This window comes from Polypterus senegalus, chromosome 1, assembly GCF_016835505.1.
Source record: "Polypterus senegalus isolate Bchr_013 chromosome 1, ASM1683550v1, whole genome shotgun sequence".
Lineage (NCBI taxonomy): Eukaryota > Metazoa > Chordata > Cladistia > Polypteriformes > Polypteridae > Polypterus > Polypterus senegalus.
The window spans coordinates 339164667-339179421 of NC_053154.1; the positions used below are offsets into that span (position 1 = coordinate 339164667).

General features: G+C 37.6%; 1 protein-coding gene across 1 annotated transcript in view; it reads left to right on the forward strand.

Moving 5' to 3' along the window:
- The first annotated feature begins 7800 nt into the window (after positions 1-7800).
- Positions 7801-14755, forward strand: part of LOC120517071 (N-acetyllactosaminide beta-1,3-N-acetylglucosaminyltransferase 3-like) — a 100846-nt gene continuing 93891 nt past the window's right edge. Inside the window, exon 1 of the mRNA XM_039739154.1 lies at positions 7801-8037. The gene's annotated coding sequence lies outside the window, so the exon portion shown is untranslated. The remainder of the gene's footprint in view (positions 8038-14755) is intronic.

Here is a 14755-nt window from a genome sequence, read left to right on the forward strand (position 1 = left end):
TGTCCAAAGAATACAAACTCAGTCAACATTCCTCTACCAAACACATTAAATATGCTAGCAATCCATCAATCAAAGAATATTGAGAATGATTGTCATCAATCAACCACCAGCAACCTACCGCAACTCGCTTCGCAGACCATCTTCACCCTGTCCATAGTGTGAGACACCGCAATTCAAGTAGTTCCATAATGCCCAAAAAACATATCCATGGGTGAAAAACAAAACAAGGAAGAGATCCTCTGAGCCATCCAACTAATGAAGAACCGCAAACCCTGCTTCCCAGGTGGTATTTCTATAGAGATATTTAAGGCTGATGGTGAGGGGTTTGCTCACAAGTTTCCAGAAATAAAGATCAGGAGGGATGGATTTCAAAACTGTGGCCATCTTCAGAGAAAGTTAGCAAACTACCATAGCATTGTCCTGCTCTCCATGCTTGCATGCTTTTAAATTTTCTTACCCCACTTGCTGAGTGCGTCCTCTCAGATTCTCAGTGTGGCTTCAGCCCATCCCAAGACACCACTAACATAAAGTTTGTAGCCTGACAAATCCAAGAAAATACAGCAAACAATAATAAAAGTTGTATGTGGCCTTAATTAACCTACCCAAGGCCTTTGGCACAGTTATTCAGGAAACCATTGTCCTTAATCAATCTGTAGTAACCCACCACAACCCTCTCCACAAACCATCTGCAACCTATTACCATTAAATACAACTCGCAACACAACAGTGGTAACCCATGACCTGATGTCACAACCCATAATTTAAGAAACCCTGCTCTACTCAACACAATGACACAGATGAAAATCATTGCTCATTGAGTGAAAGAAAATGCGTAAGGTGGGCACCCATATGCACATAGTCTCATTCATACCAAAAAACTGATATGGAAAATGTGAATGCTAAAGCATTGATCCTTTGGGAAAAAAAGGGGTTAGGTTCTGGTGGGATGTTGGCTTGCGGGGAGGACCAGGCTTCTTCTCTAACTCCTCAAGGCTCGGTAATGATCCTTCCACTGTTTCACTGACAGAAACCTTGCTATGGTTTTTACTTCGTCTTCTAGGTGATCCACCAAAGGCAGCAAGTGACCTCAGTGGGGCTGATTTCACAACCTTGCTACTGTATTTTATCCAATTGGTAATAGCGGTAGGTGGTGTATACAAAGTAGGGCTGTCAAAATATACAAAAACCTGGTTTCAAATAATATATTAAATATAAGTAAATATTCAATATGAAAGTAGGCTAAAGTTCTAAGTGCTACTAAATGTACAGTATGTTTGTACTTAAACTGGAAAACACAACTCTTCTCAAAAATGTGATTTTCTGTGCATGGAAAGTGACATAAACAAAAAGAACCAGGATACTTTACATACTGTACCAGTAATGCATATACCAAACTCAAACAAAATCAGTGAGAATTTCTTAAACACATTAAATAAAATCGTTACTTTAGCCACCTATACCCTGCCCCCTCCTTCAGTCCTCCTCTCCGTTATGTACCTTTTTGATTCTTGGGTGTAAAAGATGACAAGTCAGTACCATCTATGTTTATTTTATATAAACTGAGGCTTAGTAAGTGTGTTTCACAATTGCAGTTACTGAATGCCTAAATGTTGCATTGTAATGATCTAAAAGTATTACTTCCTCACTATATTAAAAATTCTGCTGTTAAATAAAATAATTATACAAGGCAAAATTTTAAAATACATCACCAGAAATGTTGGTTACAGTTTAACTCTTTTAGGGCAGATGTTTTGTCGACTAAACTTAAAAAAGCTGCAAACGTGGATAAAACTTACAGTTACGTTATAGGTAGACTCTCTTTGCTAGGAGGACTGTTAGACTCGTTGACTTGACGTTGAAGCCCAGTGTGTGTGTGAGTAGCATAGAGTAAATAATGTCAAGAATGGCATCGACATTGGGCAAGAGAGTGAAGTAAATGCACAAAGCAAAATACTCTGTGCTTATTATTTATTTATTTTTTGCATATTATTGCTGAATCTTACTCTAACTTATTGAATTCCGATTTCAATGCAAGTGATTTGGAGATCATAAACAAAACTCTGGTACTTGCATCACCTAAATAGTCTCAATCTGATCGTGCAGCTGACACGCTTATGGCAACATTCACCCCGGAAAGACTACACAGACACTTACCAATTTCTGATTTTGATCCAAGTGATCTGAATATCAAAAACAAAAGACATATATCTGCATCAGCTGATCTGTTCCCAGTTGATCATAGTGCTGATCACACTCGTGTAGCTGTCGCGCCTTGGGAGGACTACACAGACACGGATCTGAGGTAAGCTGGCTACTAGACTTCAGTAACCGACAAGGTCTGCTAGTAGACACTACGGATTACCAGCCACTCAACTACTTCAAGCTACTTTTATTTTTCCAAGAAGTGCCTTTCAGCTTATGAGCGATGAGATAAACAGGTATGTACTAAGAATGTGAATCTGCATACTGTAGAGGCTCTTGGAACATAAAATATAGTGCCATTTGTCATAAATAAGTATTTTATGCTGATTTATGTGTGAAACCATTGCTTTGTGTGCTTTTTAGAAAACAGAGTTTTTTGGAAAAATAATCATCTCTAGGACAAAATTTAAAAAAAAAATTTAGCCCTAAAAGAATTTAAAAAAAGCAGCTTGTAGTGGAGGATAAATCAAATGTGCAGAATAGCCCAGGTTTTATAAAGTAGAGCACCAGATTTGAATTATATTCAAATATCAATATTTGATCTGACAGCACCAGTACAAAGGGAAATGACTTTTGACCTGCACTTACTGGGAATTCCTCATTCACATGGAACAATTGAAAGCCCTGGTCCCCATCATGAATACAGTTCAACAGCTTATGAACGCCTCTTGCCTTCAAGTATGTACACGTCGATCCATTTAGTGTACCATGCATCCATACTGGACATCTAAGGGCACAACAGAGTTGCAATTGCTTGAACTCACATGTCACTCATGCATGACAGACCTCTTGGATTTTTTTAACTGCTACATTTTGGCTGTTAAAAGAACCCCCTGCTGTCCATCCTGCTTCATCCTGTGGCCCACAGCCAGGAACTTATACATAAATAGTCATGATTAGACCATAGTTGTTGCGAAATGGCTTACACATGGGAAATAAATCCACAGTTAGCAAGGATTTACTGTATATAGAATTTTTTTTAAAGTTCATGCTGGTGGGAAATGCTGCTTAGGATGTGGGGTATGGTCCCCATAGCCGTCTTAGTGGTACCAGCCCTAATAAATTACCTCATTTGATTTAAAGAAGCAGTAGAAGTTAGCTGGTATAACAGGTTCTTACAAGCTTCTACTCCTCAGACACCCATCACCTCTCATTCTGCAGACTGCAGTTACTCTGCTTGCATTTCAATGCTTGTTTTGAGGATCACTTTTGCCATCTAGAAGGAAGCGTGGACAGGTACAAGAGCACAGGATACAAAATATATGTTTTGTTACAGCCAGGGTTTTTTCTCTGAGTAATATTTATTTTGTGTTTTATTTTGGTTTTTGTTATTTCTAAATTATAATCTTATGTAATTTCTGTTATGATGGTTTATTTAATTATGAAATGTGTCTTTAAATTTGACTCCATTTTGTGAACTTTGTGATTGGAGCCCCAGTGCTGTACATACATTATAATATATTACTTTATTGTACTCCTCTGTAAAAAATACAAATCCAATTTTGCTAATAAGTATATATTTATATGATTGTGTATTCGTTAACTTGATAAACTGAAACAGTACCCAGGGAGGTAGTCTACTGGTGCCTCAGGAAAAAGAGGGTAAAAGAAAAGATTATTAGAAGAGTCTATGAAATATATGTTGGGCTTAAAAGCAGCGATACAAACAGAAAGTGGACAAAATAATGATCAGCGCTCAGTTCATAATACACAAAGGTACAACTTTCTACATGAAATTGCCAGAATTGTGGTTACTATTCTTTGCTGATAATTTCATCATGATAGAAGAGTCATAAGATGAACAACAGAGGAAAGTGTGGAATCAGCAAGAAACGCTTGAACACAAACGATTAAAAGTATATGTCAGAAAGACAAAAGTTATAGCAGTTAAAGAGGGGATGTCAGAATTAAGAGTTATAGACATAAGTAATGTAGAAGTAACCAAGTGAAAATGTAAAACTAACATAAGTGAGCCAGTTCAAATATGTGGGCTCAGTGTCTAAGGCGAAAGGAATTATCAATGAGGAATTATCAATGTTTAAAGATGCCTTACAGCTTTCATTTGAAACCTAGTCTAGCAAATGTCTGTTTGCATGTTCTCCTTGTGTGTGGGTTTTTGTTTTTTAGCGTTCCAATGCTCCTCCCACTTCCTAAAGGCAAGCATGTTAAATTAACTAGAGACACTGCCAGTACAAGTAAGTGTGAGTGTGTGAACGAGTATGTGGTAAGATTGACTGTCACAGTGTGCCAGATTTGATCTGTCTTGTATGCAGTGCTGCTATAACCAACTTCAACAACTGCCACTCTTAATTGGACATGTACAGAAAATGGACAGGTCCTTTTTTGAGTACAGAGTGCCAGAGAACTGAAGCCAGTTCCAGCGGAATCAAGCACAAGATTCTCTAGATGATTTACCAGTCAGTCACAGGGCCTACCAAGTCAATCTTGAAGTTACTAATCAATTTAATCTTTTTTAGTTACAGCAGGAAACCACGGGACCCAGAGACAATCTTAGCAGACGCAGAGAGAAGATGCAAACTCCACTCAAATTTTGACTCAGTGGGCTAAAGCAGAAAGACAGCAGTGCTAATTTCGGCAAGACCATGTCACATTATAGCCATTTTAAATCTTTCACAAAACAGTTACCACATATACTCGCAGATAAGTTGGGACTTGATTTTACGGTATAGTTTCTAGTATTTTATAGTGTTGGTTATATAAGTCGAATGCGGAAAACTCATACTATTGGTCCAAGTGATGATGATATGCTAATGCCCACCTAAAAGAGTAACCATGGAGCACACTGCCTTTTTTTTCTATGTATTGTGTCTATGAGACTAAACAGTAATACCTGAACTATACTGAAGCAACGTTTGCACTGATTTGTGTTTTTTGTATCTCACACCTGCATATACCTTTATCGTAAGAGCATCCCTTATCTACGATGGAGCATTCAATCAGAAGAAAATATGAATCTGGATTTAAATTAAATGTCATTGAAGTAGAGAAAGAAATTGGTAACTGCAGTGCTGTAACAAAATTCGATGCATCTGAGAAACTGATACGAGATTGGAAGAGGCAAGAAGATATATAAACAAAAAAATTAAATGTCACATTTTTGAATGGACGTATAAGTCGGGGTCTGATTTTATGATCGATTTTTCGGGTTTCAAGACCTGACTTATACGTGAGCATATACAGTACTTTTACAGAGTAAAGTATAAAATACAAGACTAATGGGGCAGAGAACAGTATAAATAATTATAATAACTGACAATATCATAGTGTATTATCATAGTATTTTCCTCTACTTACCCTTTAACTGTTTTCCCAAGGGTAAATGCACTCATCAAGTGCGTTATCGGGTTGGTCTACTGTTGCACTTTAAGATTATCACACACATAAATAACTATACGCATACACACAGACCCTAACCACAATAGTGCCCCATGAATGACACACACACAGTTGGTTAACCTTTAGCACTTTAAACCACACATGTGCTTTAGGAATAACACAGCCTGTCACTTTCTCAGCACTTCAAGAGTGCTTATTATTATAGCGACTTATTATCGACACAAACAACATACGATGTTTTAATGATTTCTCAGACCTAAATATTACTTTTGGTCTACAAGAATACATTTAAACATACAAAGGCTCAGCATCCTTGATTATAGGCCATTTATCATCTAAGAATACCTTACTTTACGTACTGTTCCCTACTATTGAGTGGAGCTCTCACTCGCAGCCTTAATAAACCTCGCAGCACAGAGGTAATGGCAAACCTCTGGCTGCACCAAGTGCTCAAAGAAATCTAACTTATTACTTCAATCACTCTATAGACATTAAGACAAAGCATAGAAAGTTAAAAGCAGCATGATATTTATTACAGGAATAATAATAATACTACTAGAACAAAGAATAATAGAAAATAGGGCCGATAGAAAAGTCTGGATATATATAGTCTTTAGAAAAAGCTTACAAAAAAGTTACAGATGACAAGAATGAATGTTGCAGGTGGCTTGTGATCTCGCACTCATAGTTGCTCATGATGCTTTTCTGATGACCAGTGATGTCTTCATCCCTTCTTCTTCCTCCCTCCTCTCCTCAGACAAGGCATATTGATTTTAAAATTCTACTGGGGGGTTTGTAAGATGTGATTGCTAGATATTCTGATTAGCTGGCTGTCAATATGATTAATAAATTCACTGTCCGTTTTCCCAAACAATAAAACTTTTTTATGTTCTCTGAGGTGTCACTATGTCTTTCTTTTCTAGGCTGTAAAATAATTAGATGTTCATCCTTTCTCAGGTTAAAAAGTAATTGAGCCACCAGCATGTCTTCCTTTCTTTGTCTGCATAGAATAGCTGTTTTAAAAGTGAGATGTAACCGGGAAGAAGACATACTTTGATTTGTCCTGAAAGTAGTTCATCTGTTGTCTTGTCTTGAACAAAATATAATGGGAATGTAAACCAAAATGTACATATTTTGTACCCCACAACATATTTTAGAGCGGCACAGTGGTACAGTTGTTACCTTGTGATAAGGAAATAGTGGTATGCACAGTGATGCTCACTGATCGTGGCATGGAAGAGTGGCAACGTGCTGCATGTTGCTTAGCATGTGTAAATAAGAAGGTGTTCCCTGCATGGAGTTTGCATGTTCTCCTCATGTCCATGTGGTTTTCTTCCAGGTGATCCAGTTTCCTCCCAGAATCCAAAGACATGCAGGTTAGGTGAATTGACATTGCTAAATTGGCCCAAGTGTTTGTGTTCACCCTGTGACCTGTGTTCCTTCCTTGAACCCGATGACTACAGAGATCGGCTCCAGCTTCCTGTGACCCTGCTCTAGATAGGCTAGCATGGAAGATGGCTGGATAGTAACATTATTAACTATGAAAAGTGATTCAGATTTACAAGTTACCAGGTCAGAACCCGATTAAATTTGAATTTTCATTTGATTTGTTTGACATTTGGACTGTAATCAATGTATCTATTGTGCAAAATGTGATTTTTGTATTGCTTTTTTTAAATATGCAAATATTTGCAATAAATAACCAAAATGAGTAGAATATGCATAAAATCAATCCAGAACAAAGAACATTAGTAATTTTTAATAACATTTTATTTTTCAAGCAACAGATTTTAATTAACCTGAATTTAGGGGTTTATTTTCCTAGCACTACTTTAATAGTTAATATAATAACAAGTTCCAAATGTTGAGATTTATATCTTTAAAAATTGTTAAAAGTAATGGGTAAGATGTGAATTAAATAATAATAAACCTGAGATTTTGTTAGTTTTTTAAGTACAAGAAGACTGAAACTTGAAGTTTCTTAATTTTTTTTTTTTTTTTGCTTCTTTCCTTTTGATCTTTGATCAACAAAATTTTTGTAAGAAGGACACACCCCTGTTTTACATCTCTAACACAGATGGATGAGTCGTTTTTTTTTTTCTTGGGTGGCGCTGAAACTAAAAATACCTGTTTATTGTCATTCTTAACTATTTAGTAATTGCTATGGCCGTGAGGAAATAGCTCTTTATTTTCTTCTTTAAAAGAACAAAATAACTGCTGTCAATGTATGTCCTGTCTATATAGCATTAACTATTCTTCTGATATTAGAATGTTGTACTACACCCTTTTTGCTTTTCTCTTTAAAGCCTTGAACAGACTCCCTTCATGAACATTCACAATAAGAAAGTGAGAAGTGATGTGGATTTTCTCTTCTAGTCACTTTTATCATATCATCAAATGGAAAACTAACTTTATGTTGTTTTTATTTTTAAACTTTACACAAACTAAACTACGGCAGAATTGACCACCCACTTTAAGGTATGTCCAAAACTTACTAAAGTAGTAGTGTAGTTTGTAAACCTGATAAAATGGGTATTTCCTTTCTTATTGTTCAAACATATTGACAGTTTACCATTTTGACTTGCTGTTTTTACTTCCAGTATAATTCAAATTGAACATTGAATGTTTTGCAGTCTGTTTTCTATTAACAGTGCTTTGTAAGGTATAACAGAGAGTTAGTTGGTTTAAATCTTAGCTTGGCTGTATTCTGCACCCCATGTCACTGACATTGTCTCCATCTCCCTGCAAACATGTAGTGCTAAAGAGAAGTTAATAAAAAGAATGAATGCACATCCACTCGTGTTTTTTCAAGCACATTGGCTCATTTGTATTTACTTGTTTGTTTTCTCTAAAATGCTGGCTCAAACCTGCTCTTCCTCATCCCAGATGTGTACACATTAGATTCATCACTCAGTCTGCATGCTGGGTCAATAGAAAGTGCCACGTGCCTGTCTGTAACAGGCTTCTCCACCAATGCAAATTACATATATCTGCATTAAAATCTCTGGCCACATTGATTTTGTGATGATCACTCTCAACCTTTAAACAGCATGCTATTTTGTGCACTGACCTCTTCCCTGTAAACCAGTATTCTCTGAATGCTAAGTTGGCCTGGTCTGTGCAATCAGTAAGTATTATGGATAACACCATTTAGAGGTTTTCAGTGTTCTTCTGTCTTTTTATGTTTGATGCCTTATTTGGATACGATGCTGACCTGTAACATTAAGATAATCGGTCTGATTAATGTGTTTAAAATCAAATTGCTGATGCTGTAATGCACAAAGTACTATGCTTGCCTTGAACTTGGGCTCCTGTCTGCTATGGTGGCTCTGCTGAGAGTACAAATCTCAGGATCTGGTTTATATACTACCTTAAAGTTGTAATGCTGTACAGCAAGAAGTATACTTTGAAATTGTTTTGGTGTACAGAGAAGCAATTTGCTAAACATATAAATGAGAAGTTTGTTATCTGTTTCTGCTATGATGTTATCTCAGCCACAGAGGCAGTGGTGAAAGCGTACAAATAAACTATTCAGGCATTCCTTCTCTGTCTTTGCATAGTTTTGCTCATCTGGAGTCAATGCCATTGAAGAAAAAGGGATGGCCCTCTCGCATGAGACAACAGAAATGACATAATAATGTAAAACTGAACTTATGGTAAAAAGATTCTTAATGTCTTGTACAGTTGCCTCATGTTTTGGGAGCCAGTGACAAACTGCATCCTTACTTAGTTTTTTCTAGGAGATCACACAGTTCTGAATCACATGATAAGAACTTGCTCAATTACATGCCAAACCCAACATATCGTTGTACAGCTTTTGCATCTGCTGGAGTTGACATTTCTAGCATTTCCAAGGGTGGGCATAGTATAGTGAGAAAATTGCAGCACTTGGTTCAAAAATTTTGGGTAAATGCACAGATGAAGTTAATTAGGCTTCTTAACAATTGCCATGTTGCTGATCTAATCAGTCAGTTAAGCCACTGAAGTAAAGTTAGCCTCATATACAGTATGTCAAGCTGTGCTTTCTCAGTATTCTTCATAACAAATGGCAATTTATATGGGGCACACGGAACTGGCTGCATTGACCTGTCTCGGTCAACATGTATAGGGCCTGGGAGAAAGTCAGTTGGTGTGACTCATTTCAGTCAAGCTATTTCACTTAGTCAAACCACCACAGATGAGAGGCACTGATGGGGTGTCTTTGATGGGGTACAGCTCTACTGGAATTGTAACCTGTATCAGCAGAGGTTTCTAAGTACTCTCCACAATTTCAACAAACAACACACTCACATGTCAAAGATTCTCAGGGAGGGGACATGAGTACAGTTATCTTGGGATTACTGGAATGCAGTTTAGCTCTAGGTGATAATCTCATTTTGTCCTTTGATCACATAACATTTCAAGTAGCTCCAGAATCTAACAGTGATGTTGTTTCTTGTGAAGCTGCAGTGTAACAAACCATTTCTTAACAAGACCTAGCACCCATAGTGTGAATGTGCTTTGAGCAATAAACATCATTACCAGAACTATTGCTTGCCTGATTTAATTCTACATCTATGTTAATGAGCTTCCTTTCCATTTGCATCTCTTGCTTTTCAGACACACTCTAGCAACGTGGTTGGCTGTTCCACAAAAACTGCATCACTTTCTATAGGCTGGAAAGTGTTACCTCTCACATCCATGTGAATGATGGGCGATAGCTGAGCACAAGAATTGATCTGCTTGAGATGAGCAATTGCCTCCTATAAATCTGCTTTGAATTGGCATTAAAACTGGCCATGAGGGGTTTGTCCAGATACAGTGATCTAAGTCTCATATAAATAAACTCTGCTGATTGACATGTCTCCACGGCCATAGCCAGGATGAGATCTTGCTCTCGCAGTGACTGTCTGTGGGTTGCTTCATTTACTATACAAAGCATCATTTTATCGCAAATAAGTTCATCTCCTAATGCTTCATGCTCAAAGGTGGCAAATTTTTCTTTTAGCCAAATAGGAAAACCATTAAATTACTCCCCTTCTTACTGTTTTCAGCTAACAAATAGGTATTGTTCATAAATCACATTCTTTACAGTTTTAAAGTAACCCTTAAGCACATTCAGAATGGCCATTACGTATGTCTGGTCTGTGACTGAAAGGCTAAGGTTGTGCTGTTAGATGTGTCTGTACTCAGTGCCCGTGAAAGTAGGTCCTGGAATTGCACCATCCTTTCCAATCAGTTAAAATGCAAGAATCTTTGAATTCTGATCTGAAAACATCCCAGATTGCACCTAGGCTGACACTCATTTCCATTTCTGAAGGAGGAGGAATGTGTGTAGCCATGGGTGTGGGTGAGGAAAGGTTATGGTGAGTTGAAAATCATTACTCATTTGAATCAACGGACAACAACAGTGCAGTCTTCATCTATGCTTAGAATATGAAACAAAAGCAGTGCATTTCTGGTCTTCGGAATTATGTGGTTGAACTTCTGACACCATGCTTTATATGCCAATAACAGTAATTGCTACATGTTCAATTCAAAGTGAGTCATGTTAGAAGCTACTAGTTAAGACACTGACAAATGTGACAGTGCCAACGTGTGCTGACGACATTATATGTGCACAGCGCCAGCCCACAAGCTAGCATCCAACATTTATTTAATTTTACTTTTTGTCCTTTCTTTTCATTTTTTTTAAACAGCTCCAAAAAACTATTACTAAAGTTTGTTTGTTTGAGGTACTGTTATAACTGCCACTTGGACCTCCTTGTGGTTATGAGTCAGGTTACAGATTTTAGAAAATCTTTGATGTGAGTATCCTGCCCAACTTTTGATAAGATACCATTTGTGATTTGTGGCAGAGTTATGGCTGTGTGAGCTGACTTTAGCCCTGTTTCTCTAGCTACTGCTCTTTACACAGATGCAAAAGGTATTTGCTTATTTTAACTACTTAAACTTTACAATTCATGCATATTTTATATAGTTATTTTTATATTAGAAAGAAGTAGAAAATAAGTAAAATAAATGCTCAGATTTATTGGTTAGTGTATAAGAATGTGCAGCTCAACCGCCATAGCCCTCTCACCTTTCTTTTGCCTTGTGTTGAAGTTAAGAATGGTAAATACTGCAACAGCCCAAGGAGTAGTGGAAATAGGATTAGTTATAAATAAGAGCAGAGGAGAGGTGGTGGACAGAAAAAAATAATATTTGCATGTACAGTATATATAATGTCTGAGTTAATTGTACAAGAGTTTGGATTAAATGTTTATTGATTTATTTTTCTGTTACTGTTAAATACTGCATATCCTGGCATAGTTTTATATACACCTACACATTGATGTCAGTGCTTGATTTAAATTTCATTAAGGTACATTCTGTAAGTTACTGGACACTAGTGGATGAAATGGTGTTGTGACATAAATAATATGTCTGTAACACACTATAATGTACTCATCTGTTTTATTGAAAAGAGGTGGGAGGTTATTGAAGGAGTGTGGGATCACACCAGCAAAAGATTTGCCTTTGTGATTTATACTGATTAAACATTTTAAAAATGACTGTTCAAAGGTGCTGAAACTCCCTGTCTTTTGCCCAGTAATGTTCTCCAAAAGCACAACACAGAATTTGTTTGAGAATCTTATGCATATTAGTAAGACCTTCACTTTAGTTTGCCAAATTCAGAAAAGCAACAGTGATGCCTATTGTTAAATCTGTTGTTTTGGGAAAAGCTTTAATAATTGTTATTTGCTCTCTCTTCACCCACTTGGTAACAACAAACAGAAACCTAAAACATTGCTCTTAAACTTATACCAAATTGAACACACATTCTGTGTTTGCATTGAAGTAGTTTCAAAGTGTGAGACCACTCTGATGTCATGATCACCAGAGCAATGATGTCAGCTGACAATTGCTGGTTATGTCCCTAAGGTAAACTTGAAGGTGAAAACACACCAGCATCTGTACACATTTCCTACTCTATGCAAGAGGCTTGATTGGGATTTACTCTGCTTGTGCATAAGAGTTTCTTTCTGCACACTCTACTAATGAGAGCAGCAGGTCTTAAAAGACAGTGACAAAGATTGCCACTGAGTCCCTTGGATACCAAGCAGGAAAATATTAAGATTGGTTCAATGAAAATGATCATAAACCTCATCAACCAAAACTGCCTGGCCTAGATGTCCAGACAGAAAATGATTCAGAGTACAAAAGTAAAAGAAAAAAATTACAAAAGCTTAAAGCTCCAAGAGCAATCAAGATGGAAATGCCTGGGCTATGAAAGCTACTGAAATTCAGAGTTATGCAGATCAGTGAAATGTAAGGAATTGTTACTCTGATTGAACTACTCTTCTGTGGGAGGATAAGTCCATCTTGGAGTGATGGGTTCAGCACGTCCCGTCCCTGCTGGACCATATAACTTAAGCTGTTGGAACCATCATCACCTGGCTCCGCCAGCAATCACTTACTTCCCACATTGATGCTCCTTCTTCCTTGTTTGAGTTTGAAATTTCCACCCAAGCCATGAAAACCAATAGATCACTTAAACCAAGAAAACATACTGGCAAAGATCTTCAAAGTGGTTGATCCTTTACTTTCTTGCAGGGTGCACATCTTGGAAAACATTGAGTTCCCATCTTCAGGATTGGTGACAATTTGGCATGGGGAAACTACTGGGCAATTCCCTTGCATTCATTGCTGGCAAGATCCTCAGCAGGATCCTACTGAACCATGGAGGAGCTCCTCCTGGAATTCTTTCATAGGTTCATCTTTGCTTGTGGTACTGTTGACATGATTTTAATTGCTCTTTACATCCAGGAGACGTCCAGAGAACAGTGTCTTTCTCTGTTGTTCATTTACTTCTAGCTGGTGAAAGCCTTTAAAAACATTTGCCATCAGAATCTATAGAGGATCTTCATACATTTGTTATCTTTATTAAACTCACTGTGATTGCCCAGACATTGCATTTAAATTTTAAGGTTCATATTTTGTTTCATGGAAGCACCTCATCCTCTGCCCAGATCAAGACTGACATAAAGTAAGGCAGCATCCTCACTTCACCAATTTTCTCCCTGTATCTTATCGTTATCCACCATCTGGTTTCAAAGATTGTATATTAAGACCGTGACTTTCTTCCAACATGTTTCAGGTGGTGAGACCCCGGATGATGAAGTCAATGTCAATACTTCCCAGCTTAACCAAGTCACTCACTTTCCTTTTTCTTTTCTATCCTCTGCCAGAATCAATGATGAGATCACTAACAGGACATGTGCAGCCCACTATTTCGGCCACACACAGTGGTCATCAACCACCAACAAATTCTAATAGAGCAAGCATTAATCTATACTCAAGGGTAAATGGGAAGATAGGAGCAGCAAAACTGGAATCGTACACCATCAGCTATGCTGGGTTGGCCATATAGTTAGAATGCCTGATATGTGACTCATGAAACAGGTTCTCTTCCCCAAGTTGCCTCAACAAAGTAGAGTGGCTGGAATAACCATGAAGAGGGTAAAAGAACCATCTGAAAGCGAACCTCATTGCTTGTCATATCCTCCATGTGACCTGGAGCTCTTTACTAAAAATTGACTAGGCAAGAGGAGAGACTCAGTACTCAGATGTACAATTTTATAAGAGAGGAACCAAAGCATAGCAACAGAAAAGACAGAGGAGAAAAGTTTATCATGCTGCTTCTGTGGTGGCAGAAAATCCAGTGATTGAAAATGGTGATCTTACATGGGCCTTTCTAGCCCACTAAAAACCCATGAGAGAAAGGGAAAATGAAAAGTCATGAATTAATTTCTCAAATATGGAAATGCCATCATTGTCATGTACAATATACAGAGTGCAATAAAATATATTCCCTGGGGAGAAAAATATTGAAATAACAGTAATTGGGGGCAGGTTATGTTAATGTATATTTTAAGGGCACATGCTCCATTTGGTCAATTAACTGATGTTACTAATTGATTTATGTGCGGGGTGGTGGCTCTGAGGCAACAGGTTTGCACTGGTAATCGGAAGGTTGCCAGTTCAAATCCCATAAATGCCAAAACGGACTCTGCTCTGTTGGGCCCTTGAGCAAGGCCCTTAAACTGCAATTGCTCCGTCCTGGGTATGATGCTAATCTGCATCCATCCCTGCATGTAGGCCCTCCAACCTGTAAGGAAAGACTTGGGGGTTGGTGGCAGAATTTGTGGTGAACTAGTGTGGTGCTGAGGTATAA